The sequence below is a fragment of the Carcharhinus amblyrhynchos genome, chromosome 11 (assembly GCF_965287045.1).
Source record: "Carcharhinus amblyrhynchos chromosome 11, sCarAmb.v2.hapA, whole genome shotgun sequence".
NCBI lineage: Eukaryota > Metazoa > Chordata > Chondrichthyes > Carcharhiniformes > Carcharhinidae > Carcharhinus > Carcharhinus amblyrhynchos.
In genome coordinates, this window is record NC_137334.1 from 86,562,229 (window position 1) to 86,577,794 (window position 15,566).

At 45.0% G+C, this 15,566-nt stretch overlaps 1 protein-coding gene and 1 non-coding gene across 2 annotated transcripts in view; one reads left to right on the forward strand and one right to left on the reverse strand.

Moving 5' to 3' along the window:
• LOC145349767 (contactin-associated protein-like 5) overlaps nucleotides 1-15,566 on the reverse strand; it is an 803,770-nt gene that overhangs the window by 507,463 nt on the left and 280,741 nt on the right. The window lies entirely within an intron of this gene.
• On the forward strand, nucleotides 4,266-4,459 carry LOC145350417 (U2 spliceosomal RNA). The gene has a single exon (XR_013888198.1). It is a non-coding gene; the product is annotated as a U2 spliceosomal RNA (small nuclear RNA).

A 15,566-nucleotide genomic window follows, 5' to 3' on the forward strand; every position in this document is an offset into this window, starting at 1 on the left:
CAACATGTGCCCGGAGGAAACCTACGCAGTCACAGGGAGAACGTGAAAACTCCACAGATGGTCAGCCAGGGCCAGAATCCCTAATTACCTTATTTAAATGTCTCACTATTAAGTCTGATTTCTTTGTCAAGTAACAGTTTATCTTCTTTTAACATTATTGTTGATAAGTCTCTTAGATGGAATAAGCAAATTTTATGTTTCTGTCTGTTAACCATTTTTCTGCTAATGAATTCATTTCTCTTAATTAAGGCATGCAACTATTGACATCGAGACGTTCATTGTGTTCATGCAGCATCCCTTATTCTATTATTTTAATGGATGTATTGAATCACTTAAAACAAGCAGCTTCACAAACCTATTAAAATAATAAAAAGGAAATTTAGTACACCAGCATTAGCAGTTCAGTCATTCAGGCACGTAACGATTTTAATGGACAATAAAAGTTGGACGTGTATGAAACAGGTAGGTTCTCATTGGCCAAGTTAGACTGAATTACTCTTCTCCTCTGGAATGGGGACATGGGTCTATCCTGAGTCTGAGGATTCAGGGTAGACCATTTAGGACGGAGGTGAGGAGACATTTCTTTACCCTGAGTGGGGAGCCTTTGGAATTCATTACCACAGGAAGCAGTTGATTCCAAAACATTGAATGTATTCAAGAGGCGGCTGGATATTGCACTTGGGACGAATGGGATCAAAGGTTTTGGGGAAACGGCGGGATTGGGCTATTGAATTGGATGATCAGCCATGAGCATAATGAAGGCTCGAAGGGCCAAATGGCCTCCTCCTGCTCCTATCTTCTGTTTCTATGATTCTAGGGAATGGATTAGAGTCTAAACATTGTCCATTCAGCCTCTTGTTCCACCATTTAGATAAGCAATGACTCATCTGAAACTTAGTTCCATGGCTGGGAATTTCTCTCCTCTTTTTCATTGGGTGGGTTCGGTAATGAGAACTGAAAATCTCACTGTATGTCATAGGATTTCTACACTACAGATGGAAGCCATTTGGCTCATTAAGTCTGCACTGACAATAATCCCACTTCAGGCCCTTTCCACACAACCCTACACATTTACCCCGACTAATCCCTCTAACCTACACATCCTATGACACTACAGGGCAATTTAGCATGGCCAATCAACCTAACCTATGCATCTTTGGACTGTGGGAAGAAACAGGAGCACCTGGAGGAAACCCACGCAGACATGGGGAGAATGTGCAAGCTCCACACAGAGAGTGACCCAAGTCAAGGATCCCTGGAGCTCTGAGGCAGCAGTACTAACCATTGTGCCACCTTGCCATCCAAACGATGTCTTACATTGTTATAAAAGTATCACACAATTGTCCTCCTGCCAGTGATAATGTCCTTTAGCTTATCAATATCAAGTTTCTACAGCTGAATCATCCATCCCCATGACCCTGCAAGGAAGTCCATTCACGTCAATGAGAGGGCAGACCAGCATGAAACTGGACTGGTCTCCCAAGGCATGCACCTGGTGAATGGACCCCTCTGGTAAGTATATCACTTGGGTGGGGTGGGGGGTTGGGGGCATCATGCCCGGGAGGAGGGGAAGGGGGGAAAGCAGTGTGCGGAGGGGGTGTGTGGGTAGAGCAAATAAATCCAGAGCTACTCAATGAAAAAATAGAGTCAAGACAAAAAAGGAAAAGCATGCTTTTGATAGGCATCAGTTAGGAAATGCAATTGAGAATCAAGAGGAGTGCAGAAGGTTCACAGGGGTGGTGAATTACAGAAGCGAACAAGGATTATGAGAATAGACTGGCAGCCAACATAAAAGGGAATCCAAAAGTCTTTTATCGGCACATGAATACTAACAGGGTGGTAAAAATGGGAATGCCAATTAGGGACCAAAAGGGAGTTTACATATGAAGGCTGGGAGCATGACTGGGGTATTGAATGAATACTTTGCATCCATCTTTACCAAGGACCAAGTGCTCCCCAGAACATGGTGACAGATGAGGAAACTTTTGTCCCTAAAATGGTTCAAAATTGAAAAGGAGAACTTATTGAATAGACCGTGGTACTGCAAGTTGACAAGATACCAGGACCAGATGAGACGTATCCAAAAATAATCGACAGAAGTGAGAATGGAAATTGCAGGGGTGCTGCTTGTATCCTTCCAGTCTTTTTGAGGCTTGGGGGAGGTGTGAGAGGGCTGGAGAATCGCAAATGTTACGCTCTTGTTCAAAAGGGTAGCCCCAGCAATTACAGGCTGTTCATTTTAATATCAGTGGTAGGCAAGCTTCTTGAAACCATTATTCTGGATAGAATTAGTAGTTACATGGAAAAAAAGTAAGTTAATTAGGAAAAGCCAGCATGGATTTCTAAAGGGGAAGTTGTGTTTAATTAACTTGCTGGAATTTTTTGAGGAGGTGACAGAGAAGGTTGATGAGGGTAATGCAGTTGATGAGGTGTACATGGACTTTCAAAAGGCTTTCAAAACAATGCCACGCAACAGACTTGTGAGAAAAGTTATAGCTCATGGAATAAAAGGGAGTGGCAACAGAGTTACAAAATTGGCCGAGAGTAATGGTCAATGGATATTTTTCAGGCTGGAGAAAGGTTTGTAGTGGTTGGCATTGGGACACTTGCTTTTCCTGATGTGTGTTAATGATCTGGATCTTAGTGGCAGGGGCCTATTTGAAAGTTTGTGAATGACACAAAACCTGGAAGTACTGTGAACAGAACAGTGTAGAACTTCAAAAGGACACAGACAAATTGGTGGAGTAGGCAGTTAGGTGGCAGATGAAGTTCAGTGTGGAGAAGTGTAAGGTGATGCATTTTGGTAGGAAGAACGTGGAGAGACAACATTTAAAATAAGGGGTAAAATTCTTAAGAAGGTGCAGGACCTGAGTGTATCAGTACAGAGATCACTGAAAGTGGCAGAACAGGTGGAGAGCAATTAATAAAGCATGTAGTATTCTGGGGTTTATTAATGGGGACATTGAGTATAAGAGCAAGGAGGTCATGTTGAACTTAGACAAAACATTAGTTAGACCTCAGAATATTGTGCACAGTTCTGGGTGCCATGCTATAGGAAGGAAATAAATGCTTTGGAGAGATTCAGAGGAGGTTTGCAAGAATAGTTCCAGGGATGAGAAACTTCAGTTACGAGGAGAGATTGGAAAAGGTTGGGCTGTCCTTCTGGGAGAGAAAAATGCTGAGAGGAGATTTGTGAGAGATGTTCAAAATCATGAGGAGACGGACAGAGTAGATAGGGAGAAACTGTTCCCACTCATAAAAGGATCGACAACAAGAGGGCACAGGTTAAAGATGATTTGCAAAATAGGCAAATATGATCCGAGAAAAAACTTTTACACACAGTGAGTGCTATGGGTGTGGTGTGCACTGCCCGGAAGGGTGGTGGAGGCAGATTCAATCAAGGCATTCAAGAAGGCTTTGGAGATTTTTTAAAAAGTTTAAAGTTTTATTTATTAGTCACAAGCAGACTTACATTAACACTGCAATAAAGTTACGATGAAAATCCCCTAGCCACCACACTCCAGCACCTGCTCAGGTACACTGAGGGAGAATTTGGCATTGTCAATTCACCTAACCTGCACATCTTTGGAGTCTGGGAGGAAACCGGAGCACCCGGAGGAAACCCACGCAGACATGGGGAGAACATGCAGACTCCGCACAGGCATTGACCCAAGCCAGGAATTGAACCCAGATTCCTGGCACTGTGAGGCAGCAGTGCTAACCACTATGCCACGTGCCACCCTAAGGTAAAGGCAAGGGAATGGGACTGAGTCATGATGCTCGTTTGGAGAACCGGTGCAGATACGATGGGCCAGATGAACTCCTTCTGCGCCAGAACAACTCTGTGATTCTGTGTCAAGACTTCAACCTCAACAGAAATTGCAGAAAACAGTAAAAAAAAGAGAGAAAGTGACCTGCCGAATTTAAAATAGACAGAATCGCCCATAAATGAATTGCTGCAAGTTTTAAAATGTTTCGACAAGTTTTTGTTTAGAAACAGTCACAATCGCAGGGATCCCAAAAAAAAGGCCTGGGAACATCAAAGCTCAAAAGCAGCAGACTGAAAACAACCCCCGAATTACAAAAACAAAGACATGTGTACAACTTAAAGACAGCGCGGTGATGGTTTGCTTTAAACAAAAAGTGTTAATAAGAATGTAACAAGCTTAACAAAAAAGCAGGCCCTTGATCAATGCAGAGTCTGTCAAAAGCCAGACACATTTGTTAGTTTTATTTGAGCCCTAACCTCTCATCCTGTCATAAAAATCGCTTCTCGGCCTTTTGGCTCAGATCAAGTGTAGTATCGACATGCTGTACTTGGTTGAAGTCATTAGGTTACATTTTAGCTTCATTTGAAGCAATTTTTTTAAAGCGACATCTCGGCCTTTTGGCTAAGATGCAAATGAGATCAAGCCTTGGAGGAGGAGCTACACCTACTCCAATCAGCTTGGGTCATGTAGATCAAGCCCAAGGCAGGAGGTGAGAGCCCTGTCTTGTCAGCTTGGATCGGGAATGTCCCAACTTGTTGAGACTCTGAATTGGATTTGATTGGATTGAATTGGAATAAAAACAATAAATAAATAAATCGAGGTTGAAGCTAAAACCACAGCCCCTTGACATTCAATGGTATAACCATCACTGAATCCCCCACGTTCAACATCCTTGGGGTTACATTGAGCAGAAACTCAATTGGACTCACCACACAAACACAGTGGCTACAACAACAGGTCAGAGGTTAGGAATTCTGCAGTGAGTAACTCACCTCCTGACTCCCAAAGCCTATCCACCATCTACAAGGCACAAGTCAGGAATGTGTTGGAATACCCCCCACTTGCCTGGATGGGTGCAGTTCCAACAGCACTCAAGAAGTTTGACCTATCCAGGACAAAACAGCCCACTTGATTGGCACCACATCCACAAACATCCATGCCCGAGTGGCAGGGTATACTATCTACAAGTTGCATTGCAACAATTCACCAAAGATCCTTTAATAAAACCTTCCAAACCCATGAAATCTTCAAAGGACAAGGTCAGCAGGTACATGGGAACACCACAGCCTGCAAGTTCCCCTTCAAGCCACTCACCATCCTGACTTGGAAATATACCGCCGTTCCTTTGCAGTCGCTGGGTCAAAATCCTGGAATTTCCTCCCTAATGGCATAGTGGGTCAACCCACAGCATGTGGACTGCAGTGATTCAAGAAGGCAGCTCACTACCTCCTTCTCAAGGGCAACTAGGGCTGGGCAATAAATGCTGGCCAGCCAGCGATGCCCATGTCCTCTGAATGAATAAAAAAATCTTAAAGGCCATCTGATTAATGAGTTCACCTGGCAAATATAAAAGCAGACAGGCAATGTAAAATCCCAGTCAATCGCAGTTTAATTAGTTTAAATTGGCTTGTTGACTGTTGACAGGTGAGTTTCTGAATCGCGCCTGTACCCGTCACACTGAAATATCGTACAAGAGCTTGATGATGATAGAACATGCACCTGACATGTTCTTGCGCGATTTTACACACTTCTGGTTGGGTGGCATTTCTGCCTGAGCAACATCAAATTCTTGCCACAGACTGCGTTCATGTCACTCACTGAGTAAGAAACCATAAGGCCACAGATATAGGAGCAGAGTTAGATCATTCGGCCCATCGAATCTGCTCCGCCATTTAATCATGACTGATAAGATTCTCTTTCCCATTCTCCTGCCTTCTCTCCATAAACCTTATTGATCAAGAACCTATCTATCTCTGTCTTTAAGATACTCAATGACCTAACCCCCACAGCCCTCTGTGACAATGAGTTCCACAGATTCACCATCCTCTGGCTAAAGAAATTCCTCCTCATCTCAGTTGTAAAGGGGGATCCCTTCATTCTGAGGTTGTGCTCTCACGTTCTAGTCTCTCGCACTACTGGAAATATCCTCCCCACATCCACTCTATCTCGTTATTCTTGTAAGTTTCAATTGGATCCCCCCCTCACCCTACTAAACTCCATCAAGTATAGACCCATTGTCCTCAGCCGCTCCTCATATGACAAACCTTTCATTGCCGGGATCACTCTTATGAACCTCCTCTGGACCTTTTCCAAGGCCAGCAAATCCTTCCTTAGATAAAAGGCACAAAACTGCTCACAATATTCAAAATGTAGTCCGACCAGAGCCTTATACAGCCTCACTCTGAGCAACTTCACCCAGCTGGAAGACAACCCACGTAAAAGTCAGCGCTCCAAACCATGATGGCATGTCTTCACTCTCAGTAAGTCCCATTCACCAGGCAGCCATGTTCTTCCTGACCTGCATTGGACCCTAGTCAAGAAAGATCTTGTACTAAAATTCTGATTCTGTCTTCAAATACCTTCGTGGCCTCATCTCTCTGGAACTCTGTAATCTCTTCAGTTCCAAAACCCCCAAAATATCTACGCTCCTGGAAGGGGTACAAAGGTGGTTCACTCGGATGTTATAAAGAGAGGTTGGATAGGCTTGGGTTGTTTTCCTTGGAGCAGAGAAGACTGAGGGACAACCTGATTGAGGTGTTTAAGATTATGAGAGGTATAGACAGTGAGGATTGGGAGCACCTGTTCCCCTTAGTTGAAGGGTCAGTTATGAGGGGACAAGTGAAAGTAGGGGGGATTTGAGGAAAACCTTTTTTACCCAAAGGATGGTGACAGTCTGGAATGCGCTGCCTGGGAGGGTAATGAAGGCAGGATGCCTCACATCGTTTAAAAAGTACCTGAATGAGCACTTGGCACAGCATAACATTCAAGGCTATGGGCCAAGTGCTGGTGTGTGGGATTAGGTGGGCAGATCAGGGTCTTTCATGCAGACTTGACGGGCCGAAAGGCCTCTTCTGCACTGCAGTATTCTGTGATCCTCTAATTTTAGCCACTTGCAATTATCTGAGGACATTTGGAAAAGTAAAGTTTATTTATTAGTCACAAGTAAGGCTTACATTAACACTGCAATGAAGTTACTGTGAAATTCCTCTCGTCGCCACAGTCCGGTGTCTGTTCAGGTCAATGCACCTAACCAGCACGTCTTTCAGAATGTGGGAAGAAACTGGATCACCCGATGGAAACCCTTGCAGACACGGGGAGAACATGCAAGCTCCACACTGACAGTGACCCAAGCTGGGGATTGAACCCGGGCCCCTGGTGCAGTGAGGCAGCAGTGCTAACCACTGTGCCACCGTTGGCAGTCATGCCTTCTGCTGGCTGGGCCCAAAACTCACAGCTAGCCTCCCAAAACCTCACCGCTTCTGCCTTGTTTTACCCCTTTGAGACCCTCCTAAAAATTTACACCTCTGATCAAGCTTTCAGGCCCCAAGACAGGAAATTCCTGCCTGAGCTCAACAGGCTTTTAAATGATCCGCTGAAAAATGGAACTGTTTGAATAAAAACTGAACAAGTATTACAGAAAACCAGCCAGGTTAGTTAAGGAGACAGCCTTAATTGTGAGGCAATTAAATAAGAAATAATTCATTAATAGATATGTTAGAAAGGCTGGAAATGTAATTTAGAACACAGACATTTATAACTTTTACAATTATAGGCATATTATTAAAGTTTGATTGTTAATACAGACTCTTAAAGTGCTGTGGGAATAAGATTACTATATACTTCTCAGGCCACAGAATAGTAAGATAACATGAATGTTAACCTTGACTAGGAGGAGAACTGAGGACCCTTGTCTAAGGGAGCTTAACTCCAAATGACAGACGGTTATATTGACTAACTATGAGTCGACACTCAAGCCTACCTCAAGATGAGGCATAAAGGGTGGGATATTTTCCCTCTCCGAGGTGTGTTTGACAGTGGTAGAAAGTGACGCATCTCTCATGGGCAATGGGATCTTATGGTCCTGCTGTTGTCCATGTGACTTCCCTTTGAATGCACCCCTTGTCACCAGGCTGGGGTGTGCCGTCAGCGGGAAAATAAGATCCCGCCAGTGTAAACAGCAGCAAGATTTCAGCGACAGTGTGAGGAGAAGTCTCGTTTAAGTTGAGGCAATGTGCGTAATTAGCTAAAAACAAACCGGTTCATTCTTATTTCATTATTGACAAATTATAGAGCAATTAGCTGTTTGTCAACAGTTGCCTAAGGTGGGCTTTCAACTTGAAGGTACAAAATAAGGGGGCTGGAGAAGCCATTTTGGGTAAAGATGGGCAGGAGTCTATACATTCTTCCCATGGCTGCGTGGGTTTCCTTTGGTGCTCTGGTCTCCTCCTGCAGTCCAAAAGATGTGCTGGTTAGGTGCATTGGCCAGGCTAAATTCTCCTTCATTGAACCTGAACAGGTGCCGGAGTGTGACGACTAGGGGATTTTCACAGTAACTTCATTGCAGTGTTAACGTAAACCTACTTGTGACAACAATAAACTTTAAACTTTAAAGGGCAGGCTGAGTCAGAGAAAGGCAAAGAGACGTGAAGAGAGATGTAAAGGGAATGATGTAGTTAACGGAGGGGAGGGAGAAAGAGAAATGTTTATGAGAGGCAGAGGTAGGGAAGAGAGGTGAGGAGAGAGTGATGTTTATTACTGCGAGCAGTTTTTCGGAGTTGTTACTTCACGACTTGGTCTGAGTAGGTTGATGTGAAGTCAGTTTAATTGTCAAAGTTTTCTCCTCCCTGTGGCTTTGTGGCTGACTTTAATCCCTTGTTTAAAAATGCCACAGATGTTAGCTTATCTCCGCTGGCATAGTACGTGTCCAATGTTGATTGACTTTTGAAAGAGATTGGTCAATATTGAAGCCAGCTCATCAGCTGTTAACTATAAAATCAATTTAATTTGGACACAGAGTTTCATTTGGGTTTATTTCTTGCAGTAATTTCAAAACATCCTTTTATCCTGATATTTAGCATGCCTGGCACCCCTGTCTAAACTGGGTGCGTGCTAAACTTTCTTTGGTACATTCAACGAATCCAGGAAATAGGTAAGTCCAGGGTCTCGAGCAGGGAGGATTTGGGCAGTTGAGGGAGGGGTAGAGTGGGTTTAATTCTGCAGTGGGTAAGGAGAAAGGGGGCTTTGACCTACAGGGTGCCCCCTCCCTCCTCCCCATTCACGAAAATCAGCATTGCCAACCTCTCGAAGGTAGACATGAGGTGACATGAATGGGACAAGCGAAATGTTTGTTTGGCGGGGAGGACTGGAGGGCCTTTTTTGTTTTTGTTTTTATTTTGACTGTGACAGGGTGTGCAGGTCAGGTGGAGCGACTAGGCTAAATTGCCCTTTAGTGTCCAAGGACACGCAGGTTAGAGGGATTAGCGAGATAAATATGTGGAGCTATGGGGTGGGGGGTGGTGGGCCTGGGTAAGATGGTCTGTTGGAGGGTTGGTGCAGACGTAATGGGCTGAACGGCCTCCCTCTGCACTGTAGGAATTCTATTGATTTTTTAAATAGATTTCCTCTGTACAGAATGAGGCCATTCAGCCCATCAAGTCTGCACCGACCACCATCCCACCCAACCCCTATTGCCGTAACCCTAAGTATTTACCCTAGCTAATCCCCCTAACACTAAGTGGCAATTTAGCATGGCGAATCAATCTAACCTGCATATCTTTGGACTGAGAGAGGAAACTGGAGCATGTAGAGGAAACCCACGCAGACATGGGGAGAACATGCAAACGCCACACCGACAGTGACCCAAGCCAGGAATCGAACCTGGGTCCCTGGCGCTGTGAGGCAGCAGTGCTAACCACCATGCTATTGTGTTGTTGGTTAGGGGATTAGCGGGATAAATGTGTGGGGTTATGGGGATCAGGTGAGGAATGATGGGCCTGGGTAAGATGGTCTATTGGAGAGCTGGTGCAGATTCAATGGGCTGAATGGCCTCCTTCTGCACAGTAGGGATTCTATGATTCCTATTCTATGATTTCAGGAGCAATGTGGGCTTTTTAAACATCCACCCTCCACATGCAGCAGCCCCTTCGGTGCCTAAAATCTCCTTCCCAGTTCAGCTGATCTAACTCCAGACCACATCCCATCACTTCCCTCCCCCTCCACTCCCTCCAGCCCCAAAAATAAACATCCCGCCTTTTCCAGCACCTTCTCCTGAGGCGGAAATGTTCCCCAACTGGAGGGTGAAAATCCGGGCCATGACGTCTGTATGTAGGGGCTGACTTTGGAACTCTCTCGATGCTCGGTCAACATGGTGTGGCGATGCTGGCATTGGACTGGGGTGGACACAGTAAGAAGTTTCACAATCCCATAAGATGTTGAGAGGTATTGATTGAGTGGATTCTTAGAGGCTTTTTCCCAGGGCTGAAATGGCTGCCACAAGAGGACACAGGTTGAGGGTGCTGGGGAGTCGGTACAGAGGAGATGTCAGGGGTAAGTTTTTCACTCAGAGGGTGGTGAGTGTGTGGAATCGGCTGCCAGCAGTGGTGGTGGAGGCAAACTCGTTGGGGTCTTTTAAAAGACTTTTGGATAAGTACATGGGACTTAGTAAGTTAGAGGGTTATAGGTAAGCCTAGTAGGTAGGGACGTGTTTGGCACAACTTGTGGGCCGAAGGGCCTGTTTGTGCTGTAGTTTTTCTATGTTCTGTGTTCTTATTGATCAAGCTGCTGAAGTCATCTTTGTTAGGCCTCACCACTGATGGATTAAAAAGGAGGCATCGGAGATCACACGCTCAACTCCCCGTGTTCCCAATGTTATGACAGGTGTTCAAGGCAGTAATACATTGCGACAGCATGAGTCCTTTTTTCACATGAATTAACCCTGTTAATGAGGTCCATCATAAATAATAATTAATGTGAAAACGGGCCCCATGCTGTTGATATGTGTATTTTTTGAAATCACCTCCTGCGGTCGCATTTGTTATGGGATGTGTTGAACGTAATTTCTTTATTCAAAGCTCCTTGCAAACTGCATTAATCCGCAGAACTGGTAAAGCAAACGTTTATCTTAAAGAGCCAAAGCAGGGAATGACATTTAACAGCAACAAGGGAAGGCGGATGGATTGTGCATGAATGCCAAAGTTTCAGAGAGGTTTACAGCATGGAAACAGGCCCTTCGGCCAACTTGTCCATTCTGCCCAGCTTTTACCATTAAGCTAATACCAATTGTGCCGTTTAGTCCATATCCCTCTATACCCATGTTACTAATGTAACTCTCAAAATGCTTTTTAAAAGACAAAATTGTACCCGTCTCTACTACTACCTCTGGCAGCTCATTCCAGTTACTCACCACCCTCTGAGTGAAAGAATTGTCCCTCTGAACCCTTTTATATCTCTCCTCTCTCACCTTAAACTTATGCCCTCTATTTTTAGACTCCCCTGCTTTTGCGAAAAGATGTTGGCTATCTAACTGATCTATGCCTCTCATTATTTGATAGACCTCGTAAGATCACCGTTACGTTTCCTACGCTCCAAGGAAAAAAGTCCCAGTCTATCCAGGTTCTCATTATAATTCAAATCATCAAGTCCCAGTAGCATCCCAGCAAATCTTTTCAGCATTCTTTCTACTTTAATAATATCCTTTCTATAATAGCGTGACCAGAACTGTACACAGTGTTCCAAGTGTAGCCTTACCTAATGTCTTGTACAACCAATCAAAGGTACATCTTTTGATTGGAACGTGCTGATATCTTTTAATTGATAATAAACGTTTGTACAATTCTTGAATCAGCACTCTCCCTGGTGAATCATTGGTTGGAGCACTAGGATTAGTCTTGGTGCTCTCTAATTCTCAGTCCTTCCACCAATGGGAACTATTTCTTCCTATTTACTCTGTCTGGACTCCTCCCATGATGTCGCCTGGATTGGGTGGCATGCCTTGTGAGGATAGGTTAAGAGAGCTCGGTCTTTTTTCCTTAGAGAGACGAAGGATGAGAGGTGACCTGATAGAAGTGTATAAGATGTTGAGAGGTATAGATCAGGTGGATTCTCAGAGGCTTTTTCCAAGGGCTAGAATGGTTGCTATGAGAGGACGCAGGTTTAAGGTGCTGGGGAGTAGGTACAGAGGAGATATCATGGGTACGTTTTTCACTCAGAGGGTGGTGGGTGAGTGGAATTAGCTGCCATTGGTGGTAGTGGAGGCAAATTCGATAGGATCTTTTAAGAGACTTCTGGATGAGTACATGGGACTTAATCGGATTGAGGGTTATAGGTAAGATGAGTAGGTATGGATATCATCGGCACAACTTGTGGGCTGAAGGGCCTGTTTGTGTTGTAGATTTTCTATATTCTATGATTTTGAACACTTCTATCAAATCTCGTCTCAACCATCTCTTGTCCAAAGAGAGCTCAAGCTCCATCTTCTCCAATCTATCCATTTAAATGAAAGTCCCTCATGCCTAGAATCATTGTTTCAAAAATCTTGCCCTCATTCTCCCTTCCGCATTCACATCCTTCCTAAAGAATTGGATATAATACTCCAGTTCAGGCAAATCAGTCCAGTATTTTATAACATATCATCACCACCTTGCTTTTGTATTCTACGGCCAAAATTCACTGATCTTGTCTGTGACTGGAATCCTCCAGTCCCACCGCTGTGAATGGGGATTTGGCCAAGCGCCAAATTCTCCATTCTCACTGGAAATGCAGAGAGTTCCATCTATGTCTCTTGATAAAGCCTGTTGGCTTGTTTAACGTTTCTCAACCTGCCCTATCACCTTGAATAATTTATGCACATACACATGTACCTCCTTCTATTCCCCCATCCCTTCAGAATTGTACTGTTTACCATTGACACATACCCTTGTACCAGTCCAAAGATGTGTGGGTTTGGTTGATTGGCCATGCCAAATTGACCCTAGTGTCAGGGCAAATGTGTGACGTTACGGAAATAGGGCCTGACTGGGATTGTGGTCGGTGCTGACTCGATAGGTCAAATTGCCTCCTTCTGTACAGAGAATCATGGAACTCCAGAGGTCCTACAGAAGTAGCCATTCGGCCCATCAAGTCTACACTGACCACGATCCCATACAGGCTGCACCTCCATATCCCCATGCATTTACCCTAGCTAGTCCCCCATTTAATGCATATTTCTGCCAGTTGTCTCGCCCATTTCCCTGATTCTTTACATTCTCTTGAATTTTCTCATTACCCTCCTCATGGTTCACAAAGCTTACAAATTTTAAATTGTACCCCTACGCCCGCAGGTCAACAGCCATCAATACTGATCGAGAAAAGCGGTTCGAATATCGACGCCTGGCGAACCCCAGCATCTGCCTTCCTCCAGTCTGAGAAACAACAGTTTAATTGGAGGTCTCCATCAAAGGAAAACTGCCAAAGTCTCTGGAGGAAGGTGTATCAGATGGTCATGCCCAACTGTGAGGGAGAGGCCACCAAAGGAAGAAAACCTTTCGATTAAACCAATGGTATTGATTATGCTCCTAAACCCTCAGACAGAGTGGGTCTATATTCCGTGCCAAAATAAATTGCGGCAAGACAAACAGAAAGAGAGGAAAAACTTCACTTCCAATTAAACCAGTGCATTTTTGAGATCCTTAATCTAATGCCTCGTGAAACTTGTGCAAACATTAACGAGCAGTTCATGGCTAAATGTAAAGGGAGTGCACTGTGAGGGAATATGGGTCTAAAACATTAATGTGTTTCCTTTCTGGCTATCTGACCTATTGAGTGCCCCCTGCATTTTCTGTTTGTGTTTCACATCTCCAGCCTTACTAGAATTTGGCTTTTAATTGGGAAGAGTGGGAGGGTGAGAATACGGTCATTGTATTACATGTGGGTGCCAATGACGTAGGCAAAATGTAAACTGAGGATCTGGGGAGGGAGTATGAAAAGCTGGGAATGGAATTAAAAAGTAGAACCGACAAGGTGGTTATCTCTGGACTACTGCCTGAACCGAGTGCAGAAGGGCGTAAGGTTGATAAGATTAAGGAAGTGAATGGGTGGCTCAGGGATTGGTGTGGGAGGAATGGGTTTGAATTTATGGGGCATTGGCATCAGTATTGGGGTAGGTGGGACCTGTTCAGGTGGGATGGGGTTGGTCTGAACCGTGCTGGGGCCAGAGTCCTGGCGAATCGTGTAAATAGGACTGTAGGTAGGGCTTTAAACTAAGTAGAGGGGGGAGGGTGCGAGGGTAGGTGACATTACGGGGACTAAAGTTAAGGAGAGGGTACAGGTAAGGGAAGAGGCCGAGGATGTCCCAATAATAAAGGGAGTAGGGGGCGTGAGTATGGTTGGTGGCGTTCTGGCAAATAGGGTCCAGGTGAAGGCTGGGATGAAGGCACTTTATCTAAATGCACGAAGCATTCGGAATAAAGTGGATGAGCTGGTGGCGCAGATCAGCACAAATGGATATGATCTGGTGGCCATTACAGAGACGTGGCTGCAAGGTGACAGGGACTGGGAGCTGAATGTCCAGGGGTATCAAGTGTTTAGGAAGGATAGGCAGGAGGGAAAAGGGGGGGGCGTAGCTCTGCTGATTAAGGATAGCATCAGGGTGGTAGCAAGGGATGATATAGGAACCAAAGAGCAGAAAGTGGAATCGTTGTGGGTGGAGATTAGGAACAGCAAAGGGAGGAAGACGCTGGTGGGTGTCGTCTGTAGGCCCCCAAATAATGATCTAGAGGTGGGGCGGGCTGTTAACGCGCAAATAAATGCGGCGTGCAGGAATGGAACGGCGATAATTATGGGGGATTTCAATCTACATATTGATTGGTCGACCCATGTTGGACGCGGTGGGCTCGAGGAGGGGTTTTTGGAATGCTGCCAGGATAGTTTCCTTGAACAGTGTGTGTTGGAGCCGACGAGGGAGCGAGCTGTCTTGGATCTGGTGTTATGTAACGAGGCGGGTAGAATTAGGGACCTTGTGGTGAAGGATCCTCTTGGGGAGAGCGATCATTGTATGGTGGAGTTTCTGGTGCAGATGGAGGAGGAGAAAGTGGGTTCCCGGACACGTGTCCTTTGTTTGAACAGAGAGGAGTACGGTAGGATGAGAGAAGAATTGGCGAATGTGGACTGGGGGAGCGCGTTGGAAGGTAGGTCTGCTGAGGAGCAGTGGAGGATTTTAAGGAGATCTTTCTTGGTGCTCAGCAGAAATTTATTCCAATGGTTAAAAAGGACCGTAGGAGGAGAGGTAATAAGCTGTGGATAACGAAGGAGGTGAAGGAAAGTGTTAAATTAAAAGCGGAGGCGTTTAGAGTAGCTAAGAGTAATGGGCGAGAAGAGGATTGAGAGAGGTTTAAAAGTCAACAAAGATTGACAAAGAAGTTGATAAAGAAGGGTAGGAGAAACTATGAAGCTGGGCTAGCGCTTAATATAAAAAAGGATAGCAAGAGTTTTTATAAATATATAAAAAGGAAGAGGCTGGCTAGGGCGAACGTTGGACCCTTAGAGGACGAGAGGGGGGACCTGGTGGTAGGGGATGGGGAAATGGCTGAGGCCTTGAATAACTTTTTTGTTTCGGTCTTCACGGAGGAGGACGTGAATAATTTGCCGGGTGTTAGCAATGGAAAGATGGTAGGACAGGAGGGTCTCAATGACATTACTGTTACCAGAGAGGCGGTGCTCGACAGACTGGAGGGACTGATTGTGGACAAGTCCCCAGGACCAGATGAAATGCATCCGAGGGTCCTAAAAGAAATGGTGGAGGTGATAGTGGATGCCTTGGTG